Here is a 25,935-nt window from a genome sequence, read left to right as displayed (position 1 = left end):
TAAAATCCTCCCTTGTAGATATGGCCATTTTATAAAGTATGACTTGAACAGAAGTGAAACATTCAACTGTCTGTGCCCTTTAAGAAATAAGCAAGCCTTCTGTGTCCTCTCTCCCCTTCCCAAGGGCTGGAATGTGGAAGCCATATAAAGTGCTGAAGGAGCCATCTTGGACCATGAGCAGGAAGTCATCAGGGAAGATGGCAGAGTCATGAGTTCCCTTGTAAAGGAGAGCTACCCTACACGTTCAAACTTCTAATTCACTGAGAAATCAACTGCAATATTACTTTGTGCATGGCTAATTTTGATTCTACTTTACAGAAATCAAACTGATATTCTAATCATACAATCACCCATTGCAGGGGTTATTAATCATTATCTGCAAAGGACCATATAATAAATACCTCAGGCTTTACATTCTCTGTTGCAACTACTCAACATTGTGGTTATAGCATGAAAGCAGTCATAGACTGCTATGAATGAATGAGCAGTACAGCTGTTTTCCAGTACGATTTTATTCATAAAGGCAGGGGATAGGCTAGAACGGGCTCTTGGCTGCAGTTGCCTACCCTGACCTGTTGTAATAATTCCTTTATCTTAACACTGATGGATCTGCTACATGCAGAGTTCAAAGTATGGTCACACAGCAAAGTCTTCACAAATATCAAAACTGTTCCCTAAATTCCCAGGTCAGTATTCTATCCATTTATCTCATTTTCTATAACAGGGGTTTGTAGATACCTCTCTGTAGTTATGTAATGTTTGCTCATTATAAGAGCCTTACTCATAAAAAATTCTCTGCTTTTTTTGTCTCTTTACTATCTTCATTGCATTTCCCTTTTTCTTTTTGTTCATTTTTCATGCTAAAATTCATGCTTTTTATTATATGCCCATATCCTCTGCTCTCATGGGTCACTTGTGCTATGTATTAGACATTGAATTTTATTAGGCCAAAGATACCCAGACACTATCTTTACTATTATCAACTGCCTCAGCTGTTTTAGAACTAAGGTTCTGAGTAGAGAAACTTCATTTATAACAACAACAAATATATAATGTTGTTTATAAGAATGAATAGAAAGCTCAGTATGTATACAATCTTATGTAGACTCTATGTTCTTCAGGCTCATATTTGTACTGTCAAAAATTTGTACTGTCAAAAATTACTTAGGTGCAATTACGAACTTCCTGATCTTTCTTTAGTCAGGGATCTGAGATTAAAAAAAAAAAAAGAAAAAAAGTCACATTCTTATTACAGAGACACATTTACTATGTTTTTATGGAATGATAAATGATCTTGATTACTCTATACCAATCACTCCTTGAACCTAAGACAGGAAAGTTATTTGTCTCTAACAAATGAACACCTTTTTTCTTAAACAATGAAAAACATGTAATTCAATGTATTTTCTACTCTTCCCTGTGATTCCAGAAAATTCAAAGCTGCTTCCAGCTTGTCTCTTCTAGCTAGGCATCCGAGTCTCCAGGTAACAGCTGCTTTCCTTCAGCTGGTGTTCATTCTTTATATAAACCGTTTTATTCCCCAATTGCATACTGTGTTTGATACTGCTAATCTCTACAATTACACTTTGGAGTCTCTTGGGACCTACATCAATTGTATAAACAGCAACACGAAGTAGCTCTCAGGTGACCAGCTGGAGAGTGTCACATTCCAAAGAAACATTAAAAGAAGGATCATTTCAGTAGTATCCTCAGATTTTCTTGAGTCTCACAAAAACAAAGGGGTGTGTGTGTCAAATCAAAAGGAAAAGGCTCAAATGAATGCAAAGGAAGGCAAATGATTGTTCCATATAGGTATGCCATGTGTGGCATCCTCCATTCAACTCTCTTCTAGGGCTTTCCACCTCCGGGGGCAGTAATTCTGGAAATATGGCCCCTATGTTGTTTTTAAAAATGCCGTTTCCTTAATCCTATCCCAGACCTACTAAATCAGAATGTCAAAGAGCAGAGCCCAGTAATCTGCATGTTCATCAGTTCTCCAGGTGACATGAATGCCTACCAAAGCATGGGCTGCTAGCCTTTGAATTAAAGCCAGATTCCTTAAAGTTTAATACCCTGCAGATCCTTCTGTCACACCACCCTACAAATATGATGCTCCAACCATATGGAATCTTCTGAGGTTCTCTGGATTGTTCCTGATTCCTTAAGCAGCACAGCTTCCTGCACTCTCTGCTGAGAAGTTCCACCCTGACCTTGCCCATGTGAGATACTGCAAAGTGTCTAGTAGGAAATAACTCATATATACCTTCTTCTGACACAGTCTTCCCTGGTTTTGCCCAAGCCACACACCCTAGGCCCACCATCAGGACCTTTCCCTCTCTGCTCCTTGATTCTCTGCTCATTCTGCCACAGAGCACTTAGCTAGGGCACTATATCATGATTCTGGGTTTTTAGTCTTTTCCTATTAAACTAGAAATTCCTCAGGGTGCCTGGGGAGCTCAGTCAATGAAGCGTCTGCCTTTGGCTCAGGTCATGATCCCAGGGTCCTAGGATCCAGTCCCACATAGGGCTCCCTCTCAGTGGGGAATCTACTTCTCCCTCCTCCTGCTTGTGTGTGCTCTCTCTCACTTGCTCTCTCTCTCCTTTTCAAATAAATAAATAAAATCTTAAAAAGAAAAAAAGAAATTTCTTACAATCTACCTGGTTATTTACTCATTTTCCCTCATGTACAGAGTTTAATCTAAAAATATACATATTAAATAAATGAGTAAAGAACATGAAGTATGTTCTCTATGTGTCTGGTGGCTCTAATTACATGCTAAAGTCAAATTAAAAGTAAAATTCTGCTTGTTTAGCCCCCCTACTCCTATACAGTCAGAAGCACAACAATAACTTAGTAAACTAGTGCATCAGCCTCTTTGCTTGGCATGTACGTGCTCTCCTTGAGAAATAACAGCACCTCTAATTTATGAACTGCCACTTTGAACTAACTCCTATTTCAGTCCCAATGTCTCAATGGCTATTTGAATAGCTCTATAAGGGTTCAAGACTTTTTAAAAAATGATGCCGTGGCTCATAGAACTATGGTGAATACGGTTATAAATTTCAGAAATGAGACCTCGGTTCTTTGTGCAGCCACATTTGGGGTCAGGGAATATTCCAACGATGGCATCTCATTTCTTAGGAAAGAGTGGATGCCCATATTCTACACTAATTATCAGGCCACATCAGACTCTCCTCCTCTGATGATAAAAGCTTTGGCTGCCTTTGAATAAAGAGCTTCAAAGTCTCCCTTTCATAAGATTTTTGAAATCTCAGCTCATTGAGACTGTCACAGCTTGACATACTCGTGAATTTGTCATACTTTCTGGAAGCCTTTCTCCAATCCTAAACCTGGGCTAAGCCAAAAATCTTCTACTGATAACACTCTCCTAAAGGGGAAGAGGCAGGGAGAAAGATGGCAACATGTCATAAAATAAGGAAAAATCACTCCATTTGGTCCAGGAATTTTAAATGTGTGTATCATTTCCATGATTTCAGAAGAAAAGGGTTAAGTTTATCTGAGATGTTTCTCTGGGCAATGCAGTACCAGGCCCCAAATACAAAGTAGGTTGGTGGAAGTATGTCAGCATCCTGAAAAGAAATAATGGGATATTTGAGAAGAATTTAATTAAAACTTAACAATTTACTAAGGTATTTAGGGAAATCAAGTCAGGGTGGTGTAATACCCTGGGACTATCTACAGGGGGAGAGCCATTAGCATCTCAGACCTGAAGAAACAAGGAAAAGAGAGTGGTTCTAGAAACCCAAGAGACAATTAAAAGGAGCTGACCCAATACTGAGGGGCTCTGGCCTTCCATTGAGGGACATAATCACCCCATTACCACTTAGCAAGGATGCAGTTATGGAAGTTAACACTTCAGACTCATTCCCCATCTTCCAAATCCTGCTGATGTTTCCCATACTTGAATTGCAGCCAAAGGGCAAGGAAATCTACTGTGTGTCATGTGTGTCAGCCTCAAGGGCCATGAGGCAGGATGGAGAAGAAAAAGGTGAGTTTCATGAGGCACACAGAAGACATCCCAGGCTAGAGAGTCATAGGGAGGCTGGAAGTGAATATTGAACAGCAGAATTTCCATTGCTTTTGTTGAAGGAATTGACATCGGCTTTACTGGGTACGTGTACACTGTAATAAAGATTTCTGACCATAAGGACTCTAGTGACTTACACCTTCTCTGCTTTAGGTTCTGTTAAGGTTTTAAGAATCTGGATCAATGACAATACATGGATACTGCAAAAGTATTTTTTTTAAAGATACGCTGAAAGGTAACAATAACAAGTGCTTAACTTGGCAACTATCTGAGAATGGACAGTGTCAATTACATGTCAATAATGCAAATAAAGGGGTCCCTGGGTGGCTCAGTGGGTTAAAGCTTCTGTCTTTGGTTCAGGTCATGATTCCAAGGTCCTGGGATCGAGCCCTGCATCTGGCTCTCTGCTCAGCAGGGAGCCTGCTTCCTCCTCTCTCTCTACCTGCCTCTCTACCTACTTGTGATGTCTGTCAAATAAATAAATAAATAAATCTTTATTAAAAAAATGCAAATAAAATTTTTAAAATGTGTGCAAAAACAACAATTATTCGTCTATATCACTTACATCTAGAAATGGTTATGGTGGGATCCACTCATCTCAGGACCAACTCCAGCCATAAATCAAATCAGTGACAATCTACATGGTGTGACTCAAGGTGTGAGCATCCACAGTGCCAGCTGGCCCCAATCTCCCCAAGCCAGTCACTCTTAGCTAGAATTCTGCCATTATAGAACAATCTTTGTGTTTCAGATGTCCTGGATTTGCTGGCACCCCTTCTTAAAATTTGTGTTCTCTTAAAGCACTATCAGAGCAGTTATTAGAATATTGAGTTAATTATGAGTAATAGAAATTAGATACTAACCCTATTTTACCCAACAACTACCTATATTTTTTAAAGGGAAGAAAGCAGACTTGTTGCACAGGCCACTGTCTGAAGTAGACTGAGATGAGATGTCACCAGATAGTGAGACAGTCTCTGGGTAGTGAGGGGACAGAAGGTGGCAGCTGGAAGTCAGGGTCAGAGGTAGAGGAGAGAAAGAAATCTAAAGGGAAGGAAGGGTGTCAAATACACTCAGTACACTGTATTTGTTATATATTACATATTTTGTGCAAGACGTCATGCTAAGCTGTCTCCATACATTGTCTCATATAATCTTTACATCACTCCTGTGAAGGAGGCCTTATTAACCTGCATTTTCCCAGATGAGAAAAAAGATGTTTAAGGAAGCTCAGTAAATTGCTTAAGGTCACAGAGCTAGTAAATGATGAGAAAGAGTGTGGATTTCACATCCCCTGCCTCATTTCATCTGAAATATGTTCATGTCCTCTCTAGCCCTCTCTGCAAGAAATTTAAAGAAGGGTGAATTAGGAATTAAAATAGAAGATTTTTTAAAAAGCCAAAACCAGCCAAACAACCAGCCAAACAAACAAAACTTAGAATAGGCCTGCATACAAAACACACACACACACACACACACACACACACACACACACACACACTGTCCCCAGAAGAGATATTCATTTATCAATTCATGTCTAACAAAGTTCTGTTGAATGCTTACTCCAACTTGGGCTTATCCTTAGTTCGGGGATTGCAAGAGTGAGAAATATTGCCCTCCTTCATAAGCTGGCAGTGGTGAAGACTCTGATCCATGTGTGTACTCAGAGAATACAAGAGCTGAGTTTGTTAGGGTGTTATAGACCAGAGAGTAAGAGTTTATGAATATGCAGACTTCTTAAGTAAATTTGGTGCTGGATAAATATGAAGCAAAAGAGGAAGCACTTATATCAATTAGTGTAAGCTACACCATGCTGAGGTAACAACAAAAATCTCAGGGGCTTTACAAGGTAACAGTTTATTTTTTATGAATTCAAAGTCCACTGTGAGGATTCTTGGGGAAAGCCATTCTCCAAATGACTTCCTTTTTTTGGAGGATGGGAGAGGGCTTTCATTATTCCAACACAAGACCTCCTTCACTATTGCCAGAGCAGAGGAAAAGTGAGATGAGAATAATGCATGGCATTTTTCCTAACTTGATCTGGAAATGAGATGCTTCACTTTTGCTAAGATTTTATTGGCCAGAAATAGTTCCATGGAACCACCCACCTACAAGTATTCTGAGAAGAAGAGAGCCATATATTGGGGAAACCAAATAATGTCTACTGCAGTACTTAACAGCAAATGCATACTGACTGTCTATGATAATACAGCCTATTATAGTTCAGAAACTATTTGTGATGTCTCTGACTATGACATGGAAAATCTCTTCTTAAGGGTGCCGAAGAAAACCAGGTAGGAAAATAGACCAGATGCTCATAAGAGAGGCATGGATATGGCCTAGTTCAATCTCCATCCCCGTTAGACAGTGGGCTTCTCTTGAGAACTGACTCTTATAGACAAAATAAAAAATCAGAGAGAGAGAAGCATCATTTTGCTTCCTTGCTGCCATCAGAAATCTGTGGGACTTCCCTTGGCAGCAAAAGACTTCATCTTCAAGGGTAGGATTTTAAAAAGTGGTTTAGCTTTGGTCAAAGTGCATAGAAAAAAAAAAAAAAGGAAAACTCCAAAAGTTGCAATTCACAAATCAGACACATTAGAAGCTTGAACATACTAATTAGTTCTTAGTCAATACACTGTAAGGCTACCCTGAAATTATGGCTAAATTGCATAAGAAGAAACATGTTTGGAACTGAGAGTAGAAATTGAGAATTTGGGAAATTAAACTCATTACTCTATATACTCCAGTTATGACTCAATTCTTTTTCATTGCCCCTTTTTGAACCTTTTCTGTGTCTGTTGTGCTCCTGAGCTGAGTAATGGAATTTAATATTAGGTTCTTTTTTTTTTTTTTCCAAGTGCAGGTGTTATTTGGTCTTGCACAGAGTAGCAGGACATTTAACAACCTACACAAAGAGGCTTAGACAATATTCAAGAAAATGTTCCTTCCTAACAGGCTGGGGTAGAGTCATTTCGAAGGAGAATGGTAAAGAGCACGGAAGGGTTGACAGGGGGATAAAGTGTACTGGAAGCAATGGATGAAGAGGCAAAGTGGGAATGGTTAGATGATTGGTTAAGAGCCTGGAGGTTGGCATGTCCCAGCTGCTCTGACAAATAATGTGTGACCTTGGGTAAATCACTTCCTGTGGTGAATGCTGTGATGTGCTACCCAGATTCTCTCTTCATGACTGAAGGACCCATTTCCTTCACTGCTGGGAATAATCCAGGCAGAGAGCCTTAGCTGTCAACACTTTCAAAGATTGCTTCAGGTGAAGGGTACAGCTTCTCCCAGGCAAGTCCACATCCAATGACTAGTCTATGAAGAAGCCTGGCTGGACCTCTTGCCCCAACCTGGGATGGCTTGGAAAGGCCATTTTACCTCCAGGGGTAAAGCTGGGGCCTTTGAAGTCAGCTGGGGCCTTTGTTAAGAAGGCATCGCTTCTCACCTTCTCCCTTTGCCCAGTTCTGCTTCTTTCCTTGCTCACACAGGTGTTGATCCCAAGAACATTCCCTGATAAACGTCCTGCTCCTAGTCTCCACCTCAAAGTCTCTTTCCTGGGAAATCCAATCTGCGATTATACATCCAACTGGAATCTATGAATCTAGGACTCAGTTTCCTGTTCCAACTAGGGGAAAAAAAAATAAAAACGATCTTGAAAGAGCTGTGGCCTTTCAACATGAGGCTCATGTATGGACATGAGAAAGACTATGGACAACCTGAAACTATACATGAAGTTTTGTGTGAAGGAGCCATTTCCAGGGGAGATGAGTTGACCTTGACAGACTGCCTCAAGTGTTTTTCACTGTAACAGATTAGGAGTCACTGATAAGAGATGACCTCTTGCAGGCACTTTAATAGCAATATTCCAGGATTTCACAAGGCACAGGGTGGGGTCTTCAAGGGCTGCTCTGTGTGCTCCTAACTTGCCACTATGAAAGTCAATTCAGGAGCACCTGGGTGGCTCAGTTGATTAAGCAGCTGGCTCTTGATTTTTGCTCAGGTCATGATCTCAGGGTTTTGGGCTCGAGTCCAACAAGTTTGGCTTGGTGCTCAGTGGGAAGCTTGCTTGAAGATTCTCTCCTTCCCTCTCCTTCTGCCTCTCCCCATGTTGTGCATGCTCGCTCTCTCTCAAATAGATAAATAAATCTTAAAAAAATAACCCAATTCATATTTATGAGTTAATGACAGAGGTCTACCCTCAGAGAAAATGTATTCATTTTGACAGTGTTCCAGAAATAATTGCCTAGCCTTAACTTCTGAAAGCGCTCTAAGCATAGGCATTTCATTGGTGGAAAAGTGAATCCAAACTGGCTGGTCAGAGAGACAATGTGAAATAGGCTTGTAATCCTGTTCCTACAATTCTAGAACCAACCTAGAACCAGTTCTAGTAACACAGTGACCTGCTACCCTCACCATAGCCCACTACTATGAGAAAGAGATTTGTCCCAAAGAGAAGAGCAGAAGCATTCACTTGTATGTCTACTATATGCCAGGTGCTCTTATACACTGATTTTATTTAAAGCTCAGGCCAACTCAGGCCAAAGCTCAGGTGAGCAAGCATTATTATTTCCATTTTCAATAGAAGGAAACTGAGACTTGAAGTTTGCAAAATTTTGTTCAAGGTCACAAAATTAGCAAAACTGACTTGCATTGAAACTCAAGTTTGTCCGGTCCACCTCCCAATTTTGGACATATTCTGACATACCACTTTGCCTCCTTAGACTATGTCAGACCCTCATTCCAAGATCCTGGCAGGAAACAGCTTCTCAGATAAAGCTGGCTACATATGGAAACAGCAGCCAGAACACCAATTCAACTACCAGTGCCTCTGCTCTCATCTACCTGATGCCAAGAGTGTTCACAGAAGATTTCTGTGAAAATAGCAGTCGGTGGTGGGGGGGGGGGCTTGGCCACTGTTATTCAAAGCTCCTAGAAGTACTTAAAAATTATATTATACATGCATTTATAGATTTTCATCTGTTTCATAGTCATCATTTATATTTATGTATTTATTATTTCTCCCCTAGAATATGAGTTTCATGAAGGCAAGAATTCTCTCTGCTTTGTTCACTGTTAGATCCACAGTATCAGACTTAATAGTTCCTGGTTAATAAATACTTGCCAAATTTAAAGTGAGTCTTATTGAAAATATCGGGTAAGTAGTTGAGATTATAAAGAGCAGATTATAATTTTCATGTTTGCTGCTGTGGGCACTTCCTTTCTTTTTAACTGGAAAGGTCTTTGTGAAATACATGATGTAGTATAAGGCTTTGATGAGAAATGGCCCCATCCTGGCTTTATCACTTCCAACTCCCAGCTTCAGTGAGTTATTTAACTTTGCTCCTATTCTAAAACTAGATTTCCTTATCTGTAAAATGGACATAATTGTAGTAGTTGTAGTAGTTGTGGGAATCAATAAATTACATGGGGGTGCCTGGCTGGCTCAGTGGGTTAAAGCCTCAGGTCATGATCCCAGGGTCCCGCATGAGCCTTCAGCTCACGTCATGATCCCAGGGTCCTGCATCAGGCTCTCTGCTCAGCAGGGAGCCTGCTTCCTCCTCTCTCTGCCTGCCTCTCTGCCTACTTGTGATCTCTGTCTGTCAAATGAATAAATAAAATCTATAAAAAAATAAATAAATTACATGCAAAAGGCAAGAAGTTTCTGACACACTGGGAAGTGCTGAATAAATGTCAACACACAAATGGATAAAGAATATGTAGCCCATATATACAGTGGAATATTATGCAGCCATCAGAAAGGATGCCAACTTTTATATCAACATGGACAGGACTGGAGGAGATCATGCTGAGTGAAATAAGTCAAGCAGATAGAGTCAATTATCATATGGTTTTACTTACTTATGGAGCATAAGGAATAACATGGAGGACATTAGGAGAAAGAAAGGAAAAATGAATTGGGGGAAATCAGCAGGGGAGATGAACCATGAGAGACTGTGGATTCTAAGAAACACAGTGAGGGTTTTAGAGGGAAGGGGTGTGTGTGGGGGAGCCTGATGATGGGTATTAAGGAGGGCACATATTGCATGGAGCACTGGGTGTGTGCAGACACAATGGATCCTGGAACACTGAAAAAATAAAATTAAATAAAAAATAATAAAAAATTTTAAAAAGTAGAATTATAAGAATTATGAAGAATTATAAACATAGGTCATTCCAATTATTTATTTCCTCATTCTTCATTCATGTACTAATGAGCTAGGCACTGGAGGAGCATGAATGAATAAGATTTACTTCATGCTTTAGGACAGCCTGGGACTGGTAGTGGGGAGAGGGCATATATAGTATCACTTTCTCCCCTGGCCTACTAGAAGCTTCTACCATATACCATATATATATATACCATATACCATTTATATATGTAAAATATTCTGTGAAATAAGTTGTAAAAATAAATTATTAATTCATGTAATCATTATTACATTTTTTTCTCATTTAATCCTCAACCACTGGAGACATGGCCACAGAGAAACAAAGAGTTGAACCTCAAAAACTGTGTGGAAAGGAAGGCAGATATTTGTCAACTCAGATACTGACCCTGGCTAGGGACCTGGTTAGTGGTGCCTGCACTGTATCATGAAGATGCTAGAGTCTTAAACGGGCACACTTTCAAGAAGATCCTACCTAAAAATTCTGGTTCCAATTTCTCTTGAAAGATTGGCTGGTCTAGCAACACTGGAGCTGCATTTCCTTCTGACTACCAAACTCAAGCTGAGGAGTGGCTGCCCCCCCCCCTTTCAATCAACTCTCCAGATTTTATCAGTTGTGAAGTTTTTTTTTTGTCCTCTTTCCAAGAGGCCAATGTTAACATCTCCTACAATGATTGGAGCTTTTTCATTTTCTCCATCTAACCATGTCAGTATTTGTTTTATATATATTTAAGGCTGTGTTGTGAGATTCATATACTTGACTGTAATACATTCTCAGTAAATTGCTCTTTTTATTATGATTGAGTGTCCTCTTGTTGTTCCTAGCAATTGTATTGCTTTAAAATCTGTTAGTATTGCTACCATGGTCCTCTTTCAATTATTACTTGCCTATTGCATTCTTTTCCTTTTTCTTACTTTCCTTACCCCTCACCTCCATTCCAGCCTTGATTCTTCCCAGAGCTGCAATTTTTTGAGGATCCCTTCATGTGCTCCCTCAACCCCAAAGCAGCAGATCTTACCTTAGCATCTGGAGCTACCCTCTGATAGGCTCCTGGGAATTCAGAAGACCATCCATGTTGCCTGCAGAAACCAGGGGAATGGCTGGGTCTGAATCCTATGGGACTTGATTTGTATCTGGCTATGGTTCTCTTTCTTTTTTAAGTTTTCTCTTTCAAAACAAACATTTATCCATCCTTACTATACGTAAAATTCAAAGTTGGTTGTGACTACTTTTCAAGGCATGGGCTCTACAAAACATACAGACTGAACATATCACATATCCAGGATATGTGATAAAGATGGTGCCAGATAAATAGAGGCAGTTCGTAGCTCTGGGAGGGGTAAATGAGATCTTAAGACCTTTCCTCAGCAAAATCAGCAGGGCCTAGCATTTAAATTCCATGAGCAGCTCCTTCTTCTATCCTTCATAGCTGGAGAGCTGGCAGTGGAATATGAGTATTACTCCCAGGGTCACAATAAAATTAAAGGACAGATGCCTTTAAATAAGTTGTAGATCATGAGTATAGGAGTTATGTGAGTATATATGATGATTATATCCCCAGCCTCAATGGCATATCTCAGATACTTTATCAAACCATCAGCATGTTATTTTATTCATCAATAATGCAGTGATATTAGAGAGGGAAAGAAACAGAAAAAAAGCAGAGACTGAGGTAAAAAGAGCTGACAGATAGGAAAAAATAATTTACCATAAGTTTAAAAATGTGCATCTGATTTGAGAGTCTAAATTTAAAACAACACAATGCTTCCCACAGACCAAAAATCAGCCTATCCTGCTATGTCCATTCAGATTTCCCTAATCTAACCACTTCAATTTATTGTTCACTAATTAGATAGAATTGTTGTCCAGAATAAAGAAATCACCACCCAGTAATTACTTCATTGTAAAATGTAATGAGCACCCCAAACACTGACACATACTGTAAAAATCGCAGCACAATAAATAGAACACTGTTTTCCAACAATAACCCGGCAGTGAATTCTGCTAGTGTATTTCTTTGTGAAACATGTTTATGTGATAGTCTTCCAATTTTATGGTGGAAGTTTATCACCATAAGGTGCATTTCATGACAGCCGAATAACTACATTCAGTTAGGCTTGTCACCATGTGCCTTCCGTATCAAGACACATGCTGATTGTATCAAATACTGTTGACTGTCTTAGTGCCACAAATAGAAAAGATGATTATACTGTTCTGTGTAGATATGATGCAATATTATTCACATTGCAAGAAATCGAAGGTCAAGGTTGTCTAATGACATTAGAAAGATTGGGTATTGAAAGCTTCTTAATGCAGTGATGATTCACTAATGGGCAGATGACAGGTGGACCTTAATGTGTGGATGATTCTTTATGTAACGGGAGGGCTAGAGGTATATGCATATCAAATCACCGAGTGTTATTAGAGTGGGGATATGGGTTGTTAATTTATCTTTTTTAAAATAAATCAAAGCAATGTTTTAAGCACCCCCATGAAAATGTGTTTATCGCAAAGGATTGTACTAGAGCACAAGAGATCTAAAATTTTGCCTCTATCCTGCACACACACATTCTGTGATGGCATTGGCAAGTAAATGACTATGCCCTACACCTTGGCATTCCTTATGTTTTGGGTTTTGGCATAGTGCTGTTGGCTTTTACTCTCATCTAGAATATAGTGCAAGGCATATCTTCTTTAAGCTCTACAATCAGATCGATGTCTATAAAATAGCAAAGATTACTAGCTATTTAATCAAACTTGAAATTTATTTACACGCCATTGTCAAACAGCTGTTAAGGTCTTATCCCAGCTTTGTAACTCATACAAAGTAGATGACCACAGAAGTTTAACTTCTCAAAATCTCATTTTGATAGTTTATATGCACTAACCTGTTACCTTGTTTGGGTCTCACAGTTATTTCATAATCATGTAGTATACCTTAAAAAAAAAAGAATAAAAGATATTCACCAGAATGGTTTTTACAATAACATATTCTCCATTATTTTTTCCTTCACATCCACATACTGATGAGCTAATTTAAAAAAATCATAAAATTGTGATTTCAACACTTTACCAGATCAAGGTACAGTTATTGTACAGTTAATTTAAGAAACTGAGCAAATATTGAATGTCTGTTGATACAACAGCTATGTCATGGGGACTAAATTAGCTTTCAACAGCTATGTCATGGGGACTATATTAGCTTTCAAAGGATAAAGGTTAGTTTGGTATAATTAATAACACACATGTGTTTATTATTTAAAGGATATCTGCAATTCGATAAATGAATGGCCTTTATGAACATGATCCACAAAGTATCCTGGAAAGAGCCTATTAGTAATAGTCAAAGGGCCAAAGTGAGAGGCACCTTGATCTGTAATTAGGGCAGGATGCTGGATGAAGGTCCAGCTAGTAGAGAGAGAAGAATATATTCAGACGTATCAGTCATGAGGAGTAGGAAAGATAGTATTTTCCATTAGGTGGTAATTGGAAATAGTGTCTTCAAAGAGTTCCGAGAGCAATAGCAGGCTATTCCAATAACTGGACAGGACTAGGAGATCTGAGAGAGGGACTGAATTGCAGTTCCAGGCTCTTGACTTGTTGCTGTTGCTACAGACCATTATGGGTATCGAGGCCTCAACCAGTCCTACAGTCACTCAGCACAAAGAGGAAGAATACACAGGGCAGATAAAAAGTACACGTATGACTACCCTTTGGATGGGATTGGGCAATGATGTGCATTATTGCACAGGACAGGCCCAAGAAAGCTGGGGCAGGGGAGAAGATTATGGAAAGGAAACAAGGAAATAATCTTTGTTCTACAATGAAAAAGATGGATGGATGCAGAAAAAAGAATAAAATTGGGCTTTAGAAGAGTAAAAACTACACAGACTAAGGCTCCAGGGATGGGTCATGGCCCACAAAACTCAGTGGGGGGGGGTGTCTATGTCAGACGATGTTCCTTATTCCCCAATGTCTGATATAGGTGCTCTTAGGGTGGGCTACTTGGCTAAGTGGAATCAGTTAGCCAAACATAAATAAAGAATCGGGTTATTTATTTCAATTGTCCTAACAGCTTAATTGTACATCCATTTGGTGATTTAATAAATCCTTGCTCATTTACCATTATGCCAACTACCATTAATCAAATTAACACAAAACTAGTAATAATGCAATCAAAGGTGCAATATGATCATGATATTTGGGTATTATGGGATATATGAGAGCAGGTGAACTTGAACCTTACCAAAAAAATTATTCTGAACTTAATATGTGGTGGGGTATCTCCTCATTATTGATAAATTAGAAATGCCTGGTTTTATCCAATAACCCAAGAGTTATCTCTTGATTAATTGATGCCACTACGGTAGCTTCATTTTTATGCTTCAAAATAAATGCAACCTTTACTTTGTATAGAATACTACATTGGATAGTTGCTAGAAAAGAAATCTTTAGTTAATGGGTTCACAGTCCCTAAAGCCTCAGTTAAGAAGTATATATTAACTACTGTCTAGGTGATTCTACAAAGCATTTTTGGAGAGTTTTAGCAAAATCTGATCTAGAAATGATATTCACAATTTTAAATTTATAGCTCAGAAAACATTTGTTGCAAGCTTAAACAAATACATTTAAATTAATGATTTTTGGTGATGCCTGGGTGGCTCAGTGGGTTAAGGCTCTGCCTTCGGCTCAGGTCATGATCTCTGAGTCCTGGGATCAAGCCCCAAATCGGGCTCTCTGGTCAACGGGGAGCCTGGATCCCCCTCTCTCTCTGCCTGCCTCTCTGTCTACTTGTGATCTCTCTCTCTGTCAAATAAATAAATAAAATCTTCAAAAAATTGAATGATTTCTGTATCGACTAGATTATTTTTTTCACCTGAGGGTAGAAGTTTCTTCCAGTGGAGTCTGCCAACCCAGATAATTCTGTGATGTAATGTGGACTTCTCAATCTTGTTGCTTCTCCTTGGATTAAAAATATCAGTGTTTGTGTATTTGATCAATGAAGTGGAAAGAGCTGGATTGGGAGAAAAGAAGTGACCAGGATGGTTGAGATAGGAGGTCACTTGGCTCAGCCACCACCAGTCTCTACCACCAGCCAAGCTGAGGGAGAAGCAAGATTCTGATTACCTTCATCATTATCGACCCTGAAACACACTGACACCAGTGTGAAGGGGGCAAAAACATGAAAGTATTTGTTGAGCCTGGCTCGCTGGCGTGAAACTGCAACACAGTCATGAATTACATCAACCTTCTATTCACTTTTAACCACTTATTATCTTTTGGAACTTCAGTTTCCTCAATTTGTAAAATCCGAGTTCTTTGAAGTTAGATATTTTATACATTTCATTATAATTTCTGGTACTAAGAATCTCCGAGACATTTAAATATGGGAGTAGAGTTGCAAAGAGAAATATAGCAGATTGTTCTATTTAATACTTATTCCTACAACAACCAGCTCTGGGTCATTAACTGATAACAAGGATCAATGATTTTCCACCGTGTGTTAGTGAAATATGTCCAGAGCCATGGAGTGAATGTTTCCAGAACACGAGAATTCATTAAGGAATGTTGTGGGAGAGAAACTACTTGTGCAGAAAGGAAAGGGGCAAATAATAACCACAATAACTGCAATAAATAGAAACAGAAACTTCTTAACTCTTGCCTAAGGAATGATTATTCAAAGAAGGAAAGAGAAAAAAAAAAAAAAACAGGGATGACGAAGAGAAGGTAAGCAGAGAGAAAGACAGAAAGAAAAAGTGAATTGACAACAAACCTATCACAAAGAGCTTACAATCTGCCAAGGGCAATGCAGCAGCTGAATTTGAGTGTACACGCCAAGAGGTCACTGTCCACTGACACACTCTTGACGATTTGATCCTCAGGGTTTCCTTTAAAACCCACGTGGCTGTCATATCTCAGACTGTGTCAGAAGCTTGAAAAGAACAGTAGCCCCCCCGCCCCGTTGATTCAGACAGGGGTTTTCAGGGTACCTCCTGCAAAGCCACTATCCTGGCTGAGTCAGAGGAGCAGGCCCTTCTTGGTCTCAGAGTCAAGCCCCACTTTGGGTGTAGAGATTGCTTAAATAAATGGGGGTGCCTGGGTGGCTCAGTAGGGTAAGCTTCCAACTCTTGATTTCAGCTTAGCTCATGACCTCAGGGTGCTGAGACTGAGCCCTGCAGGCTCTATGCCAGACATGGAGCCTGCTTAAGATGATCTCTCTTGGGGCTCCTGAGTGGCTTGGGGGCCTGGGTGCCTCAGTGGGTTAAGCGTCTGCCTTTGGCTCAGGTCGTGATCCCAGGGCGCTGGGATCGAGCCCCACATTGGGTTCCCTGCTCAGCAGAGAGCCTGTTTCTTCCTCTCCCTTTGCTGTTCCCCCTGCTTTTGTGCTCTCTCTTCCTGGCCCTGTCAAATAAATAAATAAATTCTTAAAAAAAAAAAAAAAAAAAAAAAGGATGCTTTCTTACCACCCCCTGCTCCTCCCCCACCCCATTTGTGCATACGTTTACACATGCACTCTAAAAGATAAAGGTAAATAAATAAATAAATCTTTTTTAAAAAGGCCAGCGGTTGGGGGTGGGGGTGGGAGGGTGGGTTGCTGACCAGATGGAAAACGCTACCAGGAAAATCAGAAAATAAGTCTTCACTTCTTCAGTATGTCGGAATTTATTGCCATTAGTCATCAGGAGCTTATAACTCTCAGCAGCAGGAAACAGAGGCCCAAAATGCAGACGTAAAAGAAGAAAGCTACTGTTTACAATCAGATTTCCTCCTCCTGCTTTGCACTAATGTTTCTCTAAGGTCAGCGCGATGTGTGCCCGTGCTAGAACACAGGACAGTTGGATTTCAACGCGAGAACACAGAGCAGAGTCGGGCTGCCTAGTCATCTCAGCTGTGCCACCCCAGACAGCCGGCTCCCTGCATGTAGGAGAGCTCAGCCAAGGTCAACAAAACCATAAGCCAAGGGTTATATTCAGCAGGACCAGAAGAACCACAGATTCTAAATAAATGCATGTGGTTTTGAGCCACTGCATTTTGTAGTTGTTACTCACCATCACTGTGGCCTTAGGCTATCACTTGAATCATCAACTAATGTTTTCATAGAACTCTTGAATTGATTCTTGGTACTTTACATAGTAAAAGTAGCCATACCTTAATTTGCTGAATTCTTTCTACATATCGGTGTTTTTTATTCTTTCACTCAGTCATTCATTCATTCAACAAACACACGTCCAACACTGCCACATAGTGTTACCTGTTAGGGATGCAGTCATAAATAAAAACAGAGGCCCAGCCATTATAAGTTTAGTCTAGCTGGGAAAAAGTCCCAGTCTGGTTGGGAAAAGATGTGCCTTAAATCACCTTACAAATGTATAAAAACCGTGATAAAGGCTATGAAGAAAAATTACAAGGAGTAGAGCTTAGAAAGGGAATTTATCTAACCTGAAGATCAGGAAAGGAAGAATTTTTTTTTTTTTTTTAAACACCACTTGAGAGAAAGGGGAAGAGCATCACAAGCAGACGAAATCCTATCCCAAAGTACCTGAGGCAAGAAGCAGCAGGACTTGTTCAAGGAACCTGAGGGCCAGGGCCTCTGGTTGTGACCAGGGCTAAGAGGGCTATTCTCACCGCAGTAGAGTCCTTGAAGAGATTATTTCCTTCAGTACTCAATACTCCCCAGGCAAGCTGGTAGTTTTATGATGTCCATTCTACAGACTAAGAAGCTGAGACAGGAAAGCTAAGGAACTGGGCCAACTCTGCCATCGGATGTCACATCCAGAGCCAGCACTGCAGTACTCAGCTCTACGTCCCTGATACTTACATTAACTTCTTGAGCACAAGCCGTATACTACTCTGTTGTTTCCACCCCTTTTGGTCTTTCACAGAGATGAGGTGAGGCAAAGAGACAGACCTGAGAGCCAGGTCGACGTGGGTTCAGAGGCTGACGTTGCCTCATGAACAAACTATTTAATTTTCCTAAACCTCTGTGATTTCATTGTTTCAGGTTAAAAAGGGGGATATACCTCTTTTCAAGCAGGAGCAATGGGGACATATAACTAAGAGATTTGCAAAGGAGTGGACACTCAGTAAATGCTGGCTGTTGCGATGACGACCAGAGCTTCCACAATGGAACAGGTGTGCATCTAATGTTGACTCACTATCATCAAAAGGCAACCAGCCCAAGGATACTTACAAGTCCAAAAACAGCACTGACACTGAACTTCACTGGGGATTAAATGGCTCAGTTAGTAAAAAGCCCTACTAATTTCCCAATTCACAGCCAACTCTGGAAAAGGCCTCAGGTCTAGGCCTGTGGCCTTAATGATTTACACATGTGCACCATCCGTCCCCTTCAGCATCCTCTGATGGGAGGGTGGTCGGGGGTCTCTTCAAAGCTCCCTCACCCCAGGCGAAGTAGCAGTCCCAAGGTCACTCCAGGAAAATGCAAGTCTCTGAATTTCTCTAATATTACCCATTTCTCTACAAGTCTTGCTTCCTAACCACTATCTCCCTGTTTGGGTTGAAAAGCCCAAGTTTCCCTGCTGTGTAATAGCATTTGAAAAAAGCATACAGCAGAATGTATACACCACCTAAGGAACATTTACTAACTGACTGGCAAGATAAAAAGCAACATCAAGTAGTTGACATCAATACAACAGCCCCATTTTAGCACCTAATACAGGGTTCAGTCCATAGAGGGGCTCATTTAATGAGTTTGATGAGTGCCCTTATTGTATAATGGTGAAGAGCGGGGCATCTGGATTCCTTTTACTTCTGAACTGTGTGAGCTTGGGCAAGTTACTAAGCCCCTCTGAACCTGCTTTGTCTGTAAAATGGGGATAATAGCACTTGCTGGGTTTAACTGATGGGATAAGGAATGGAGCCCTTTTCGTGGCATATCTGGCAGCCTGTGTGCTCTGTATACTGTAGTTATCTTTCCTGCGCGGGTGGTGTGAAGACCTTCCAGAGAGGCCTCCAACAGACACGGTGTGTTGATTCCCTCAGGTAGGGGAATGACGCATACAGTCAAGTTTTCAATCTTGAAGAAAAGGGCTTCCTTTCCCAGGCTCTCACCAGCCCCACCCTGAGCCATTTCCTAATGATTCTCCTCAAACATATAAAATCCCATCACTACTTTTTCCCAGAGAGGGTCTCAACCAGAAAGCAACAACAAAAACCAACGTTAGCTCTCCATAATGAAATTCATAGTAGGCTAAAAATATTAGTGGGAAAACTACGAAGACCCTATTTTGGGAGGTCAATATTTGACTATTTCTGAGCTAACAAAATAATCCAAAGGAGCCTTGTGGCTCACCAGACAAGGGAACTCAAGGTAAGTCACTAAAAGTTTGTTATGTTTAAATTACTTGTTTGTTTTAATATTCTCTTTCAGAAGTTCCTTTTGGATCAGCCATGAACTGTGGAGTCTGGATCTGCCTAACTTCCTCTTCGTTCCCCAAGACCTCCCACAAGCTAGCTCACCTGGCTATCAAGTGTCCCTTCTGTTGTCACAGTCCCTGCGGAGAATTACAGAGCCCAGGAGGGAGAAATACCTCAGCAGGCAAGCCCCTTCTTCCAAACACACACTGTCTTTGTCATGTACATGCTACCTACACTGTGTCCCTGACTTACTTGGATCATTCCTTCCGGGGGTCCACAAACTGATCTGGGTACAAGATGCATACTCATGCACCACTTTCTCTTTCACAACCTGACGTTGAAAGTCAATCTCTTTGAATTATACAGCCTGGACCTCAGGAATCAACATTTCCTTTCAGCATTGTGACTCTCTGTCAGTCTATAATCCAGGGAGCCCCAGGTCCCCTGAGAAACTGCAACACTACCACATGCTCGTTCTGATCTTGCAAAAGCTGTCATGAAGTTCAAATCCCATCTGACATGCAAAATGTCTTGGAAAACAGTCAATCACTCTGCAAAGTTTATTATTACCTCCCTGTGCAAGTAAATAAGATGTTAGAAAAAAACTGTGGCCTCACTCACTTGATCCAAATTAACTTTGAAATCTGATTTATTCTTAACATGCTAATTTAGAAGTCCTGAACATGCAAAACCAATGAGCATTGAGTCAAACAAGAAGTCAGGGTAGAATGTATTTGATAGTTTCCAGGAACTACCCACGTTTTGAGGGTCAGAGAGAAGTCTGGGAGTCAGGATACCCTATCCCAGCCAGGCAGCCTTTCTGTCGCTACGTGGTTTGGCACATAAAAACTTTGAAGGTAAAAAGAAATTAGAATTTATTGACTACTTTTTAATTAGAGCAATATTTCTATTTGTGCAAAGAGTGATTCCTTTTGATTTAGGAAGAACAGCACTGATTTATGTCCTAAGTGAATTCAACCAGACAGCTTAAAATGTAACCTAATAATGTAATTATGACTATTCGGGAATGCCTGGGTTTAAAAAAATAATAATATGGGCCACAAAGACCCAGAGGGCCTCTACCTTTGTGACATTCGCTGATGTAAGTAGTCACTCCTTCATTCAACAAATATTTACTGAGAATCTACCATGAGATGGGCATCAGTTAACTGTAAATAAAGTAGCAAAAAATAGATCTGCATTAATTCAAACCATGTCCAGTAATTTAAATGATCAAGAGAACAATGAATCTAATGTAAGATAAACTTCTAGTTAATCCTGTAGGTTCAAATGCTCGGTGAGGAAGCACTGAATTTGGCTTCTGTCTCCATTTCTTCTCCAAACAAGACACAGGGTGGGAGAAAGAAGAGAGGGGTCAGGTCAGGAACCCTGTGTTCCACACGTGACCCTGTCCTAAGCTCAAGGTATGGCTGCTTGGATCCCCTCCCCTTCTCTGAGCCCCTGTTTCCTCATCCATGAAATGGAAGTGTTTTCTAGCTCAAATACCTATCACTCCAAGCCTGTGGCTGTTTAATTCAGCTGCTGACAGTCTGTGTGCCACCTCCATTGCTGTGTGGGGCCCGAGTCAGAGGACTCTAGGTTGTTTGTTACTCTTGTTCAGTTTTTTATTTGAATTTGTCATTCAAATTTGAAATTTCAAATTTGAATTCTCAATTTGAAAATTGAGGTATTTTGTGTAACAATCTGGATGTCTATCTATTCTCTCTCTCTTTTTAAAATTTTATTTGTCAGAGAGAGAGCTCGAGAGAGAGAGAGCCAGAGGAGGGGAAGACAGCGGAAGAACTAGGCTCCCTGCCAAGAAAGGAGCCCAATGGGAGACTCCATCCCAGGACCCTGGGATCATGACAGGAGCCAAAGGCAGCTGCTTAACCAACTGAACCACCCAGGATCCTACTGAGCTGTGGTAAGGGCAGCTACTGCTTCTCAGTGGAAGTGGTATAATGATCTTAGAGTCTTCAGCTGCAGGAGAAATCTCCACATTCAGCATGTCCTAGATCCCAGAGTTCTAGGCTGACTGCAAGGGAAGGCTTCCTAAGCAAATGGTTTTTTAGCCACACAAAACCTCATGCTTAGAATGACCCTTTACTTGGCTTAATGTTCTGTTGTCACCCTCTAGAAATTCTTACTAATTTTAAGCAAGATACCCTGCGTTTTCATTCTGTTCTGGGCCCCTGAGATCCTGTAGCCTGTCTTGCTTGCCACCATCCTGGGGCTGGACTTTCCCCAAAGGCAATCAGATGGTTGCCTCTTGACCTCCAGTGTGGAAAGCTAGCACTGGATTTTCTTACCATTCTGAGGTGATGCTGCCCCTGAACAGAAACTATTTCTTCCCTCACTCCCTGTATTCTTGTCTTAGCACATAAAGTAAAAATACCCGTCCTCTTGGAAGAACATCTCACCTGGCTCATTCATTCCTCCCAGGAGACGAAAAGCAACTTATCTAATTGGTGAGATTAGAAAAAGTCTTCAGGGAACCTGCATAGGCCCCCACCCAGACCCTCACACACTTGACTCTCCTTGACCAATTCGGAATCAAAGCTGGTTCTCCTCTCCAGCATCTTTGCTTGCTTGAGACCCGAGCTGTAGCAGCACAGGCTGTGAGTGTTGATTCTGCCATGTAAAAGCTGTGAGACCTGGTGTAGCCTACTCAACTTACCTGTGGCTCCATGTTCTCATCTATAAAGTAGGGATCAAAACAGAATCTACCTCAAAGGCTTGTTGGGAGAACTAAGTGAGTTTCTAATCTATATCAAGGGCTTAGAGCACATATTAAGGGCTAAACATGAGATTATTAACTGGGTGTGGGCAGTCAGGGAGGGAGGGAGTAAGAGCCCCACTGAGCCTCAGCTCAAGCCACATTTTCCAATCCAGTGTTGCCAATACTTAGGTTGACATTTTGATCCCTGGCTCCTGCATCTATTTCTCATATGGGTTAGAATCTGTTAGAGGAAAGTTCATGATTATGCCACAACACAGGCCAGTCTCGTAAAGCTTCATTTTACCTCTTTTCCAACCCCACCACCATTGTGCACATGGGTTATCACCAGTCCGAGGGGATTCCACTCTTCAACCCACGGTCTGGACATGCCAGCCATGGGCTTGTCATCCTAGAGTTAGAAAAGCTGTTAGAAATGGAAAGGAACTGGAAAACTAACTTCCAGATGACAGCATGAGGCAGAGAAGCCCAAGGTTGCCAAGGCTGTCAGTAGCAAATGAAGAATGAGATAGGAGTCAAGACAATGGCCATGCTGCTGGGCACTGTGGGAAATTCTCCCACCTCACGTGTGGGGAAAGATCACTGATCAGTGTGTGGCTATCCCTCTTCTTCCAAAGATTACTGCAGAATGGTGACCTTTGGGGAATAAGTCATTCCATGATGAATGTTGAAAGGGATAGATGAAGACCCTGGTCTTCATCATTAGCAATGTGAAATGAGGGGAGAAGAGGAGGCACAGAGAAAAAAAAAAAAAAGAACAGGCCGTTCTTCCTTTGTTTGAAATGATGCTTGCAAGTCTCAGCTGTGAAGGAGACCTCGCACAGGCAGTATGTGCGGAGGGCAGGTCACACAGGGGTCTTCCCTCCAGGAAATAACCTTCAGCACCATTGTTTTCTAATATGGAGGATAATGAACAATACTGTTGATCCAATTTGCTCTTTTTCTCAGCGTAGAACTTTCCGTGTGCTGTCAGCCCTTTGGATTTATTGACACTATGGGGAGTTTGGAGAAATATAGGCATTACTTTGGCTTTTGGGCTCTTTGTTTCAAAAGGAATGTTTGAATTGTCCTATTTGACAAAAAGAAAAGAAAAAAAAAGCAAAAAGGCTTGGCAGTCACAATGGCTATTTCTCACACTGGAAGGAAGGAAAAGGAAAGATGAAGGAGGGAATAAAATGGGGTTTTATTCTGTGGTTTTTCAATTAATGATAGAGAACACCAATCATTTTGGTGGGAAAAGTATTACATAATAGACAAAAACTCCAACCTAAAAATGGAACAATCTTTGTTATTAGCTTGATAGCTTTGCCCTGCAAATATCATCAGAGCAGCTGGCCAGAGTAATACTAGAATATATTAAAAAAATATATATTGTTACCATTGATAGTACAGAACAACTCAGGTCAGGCTCCATTACTGAACACACCTAATATTGTTTTCTAAATTTTCAACACCTATTCAAATAGAAGCCTGAAAAGAAAAATTGCCTCTCACTCCAAAGCTTTAAAACACACAAAAAGGCACCATATTGCCACTTTAGGGACACATTTGTTCCCTGCTGTTGCTATTTTATATGTCATTTCAGTCCTGCAGTTAGCTATAAAGCAAATCTTTTCTTCTTCCGGAGAGGAATAAGAGCTGCCTGAAGGGAAACAAGAATGGGAAGCATCCTTAAAATGACTGATTTACAATTGGCAAGGAGATACAATATGAAAATTATAGCTTTCTCATTTTGAACATGGGAGCCTCAGCTCTTACTCTGAAAGTACCCCTTAGGGGCCCCCTATTGGCACAAGAGAGATGCTGTCATTTTTGGGTTTTCAGAAGATTTGGGGAAAAAGTAAGGTGTGTGTGTGTGTGTGTGTGTGTGGTGTAAGTATGTGTGTGTGCTATGTTTAAAAATACATGTATGGATTCGTGGTGGTGTTGTGTGTAGTGGTACTAAGGGTATGAATTCAGTAGGGGTTAGGTAGAGTTAAAGGAAATGCAGAGAAGTTAACATATGCCACAACTCATTATGTACGGGAGGTGTTCCAGTCTAAACACAAGTATGGAATTCAGATATCTTGAGTTGTAATCCCCATTCTGACAGTGACATATGGTGTACCCCTAGGCAATTCCCCTGACTGTGTTTTGACCCTAACTTATCATCTGCAATAAGGAAAATAACAACCACAGAAGAGGGATACTGTGGAAATTTATTTATGTTACCAAAGGGCATGGGGGACCATAGGTGAAGTGTTGAAGATAAGCCAAGGACTCTTTGCCCGTCAACAATTCATGTGTGGTTCACATGTACTTCCCATGGGTTTAACCTTCTCTTCATGACCTTCCCAAATACCCGTCTTGGGTAAAGTCTCGTAAAGAAGACTCTGTTTTCTCTCTCCTAAGAATACTGAGAAGATTCATAGATCCAGGTGTGATAACAGGCCTCCAATATGGTCCCATTGATCCTCATCTCCTTGTACTCTCTCCTTTTTGTTGTTCTCTCCCACGCTAAATCACAGCTAGCTTATTTACCCAATGGAATATGGCAAAAACATGTGACTTCCAAAGCTAGATTACAGAAGGCATTTCAGCTTCTTTGGTCTCTTGGATTGCTTACTCTGAGGAAGTCAGCTTCCATGTGGTTAGGATATTTAAGAAGCCCCAGGAAGAGGCCCAAATAAAGAGGAACCACCATACCAGCAACCCGAGTGAGCCACCTTGAAATGTACCCTCCAGCCACACAGTCAAACCTTCAGATGACAGCAACCGCAATCAGTATCTGACTACCAGTTCATGAGAAATCTGAGCTACAACTTGCTAACTGAGTGGCTCATAAAATCCTGACTCACAGAAACTACAACATACTGAGTTATTATTGTCATTTTAAGCCACTAAATTATGGGGTTATATATTACACATCAGTGCAACTAATGTACCTCCAGTAGATTAGGTTAGCACAGGTGATCCTGATGCCATGCTATTGGAGAATCTACCTTGAAACTATTGTAATTTTTGAGAGACTGGTTGGGTTATATATTGTGAGTATTATCAGAAGGCCAAGAGTCAACTGATCATTCATTCATTTATTCATTCGTTCATCCTTAATTCCCCAAATATTTATTAAGCATCTGCTGGATCCTAGACTCCAAAATAGATAATGAGAGAGTAAGACCCCTTAAACATATTCCCATAAGAGATCTCATGTGTACTGGTGGAGACAAATAAATAAACAAACATACATACATATCATAATGTGACAAAAAAATATGACAAGGAATCAAATAGAAGACATTGTGGGAGCCCCTGTTTAAGGGAGAAGTTAACTCTATCTTGAAGAATCAGGAAGGACTGCTCCAAGGGATTAAGGACATTCTCAAAGATCAGCTAGAAGTTACCAATGTGAAATAGAGAAAAGACAGGAGGCTGCCATATGAAGGAGAATGAGCAGCAGGTACAAAGACAGATGGAGCAGCAGTGTGTAGATAAGGTGGCCCCAAGTGCATGAACAGTGGCTGTAGAGAAAGGGATTGTTTCCCCTTGATTTATACCTTAGGTAAATTGTCCTTTCCTGACATAATTGCCCTGCTCCTATAAAGTCAAAAAAATGTTCAACTA

General features: G+C 40.6%; 1 long non-coding RNA gene across 1 annotated transcript in view; it reads right to left on the bottom strand.

Moving 5' to 3' along the window:
* LOC122910575 overlaps positions 1-13,122 on the bottom strand; it is a 50,511-nt gene extending 37,389 nt beyond the window's left edge. The window contains exon 1 of the long non-coding RNA XR_006385244.1: positions 13,106-13,122. This is a non-coding gene — a long non-coding RNA (uncharacterized LOC122910575). The remainder of the gene's footprint in view (positions 1-13,105) is intronic.
* Positions 13,123-25,935: the final 12,813 nt, after the last annotated feature.

The sequence above is a fragment of the Neovison vison genome, chromosome 6, assembly GCF_020171115.1.
Source record: "Neovison vison isolate M4711 chromosome 6, ASM_NN_V1, whole genome shotgun sequence".
Classification (NCBI taxonomy): domain Eukaryota; kingdom Metazoa; phylum Chordata; class Mammalia; order Carnivora; family Mustelidae; genus Neogale; species Neogale vison.
Note: the sequence above shows the minus strand (reverse complement) of the source record. Positions and strands in the feature narration are given on the sequence as shown.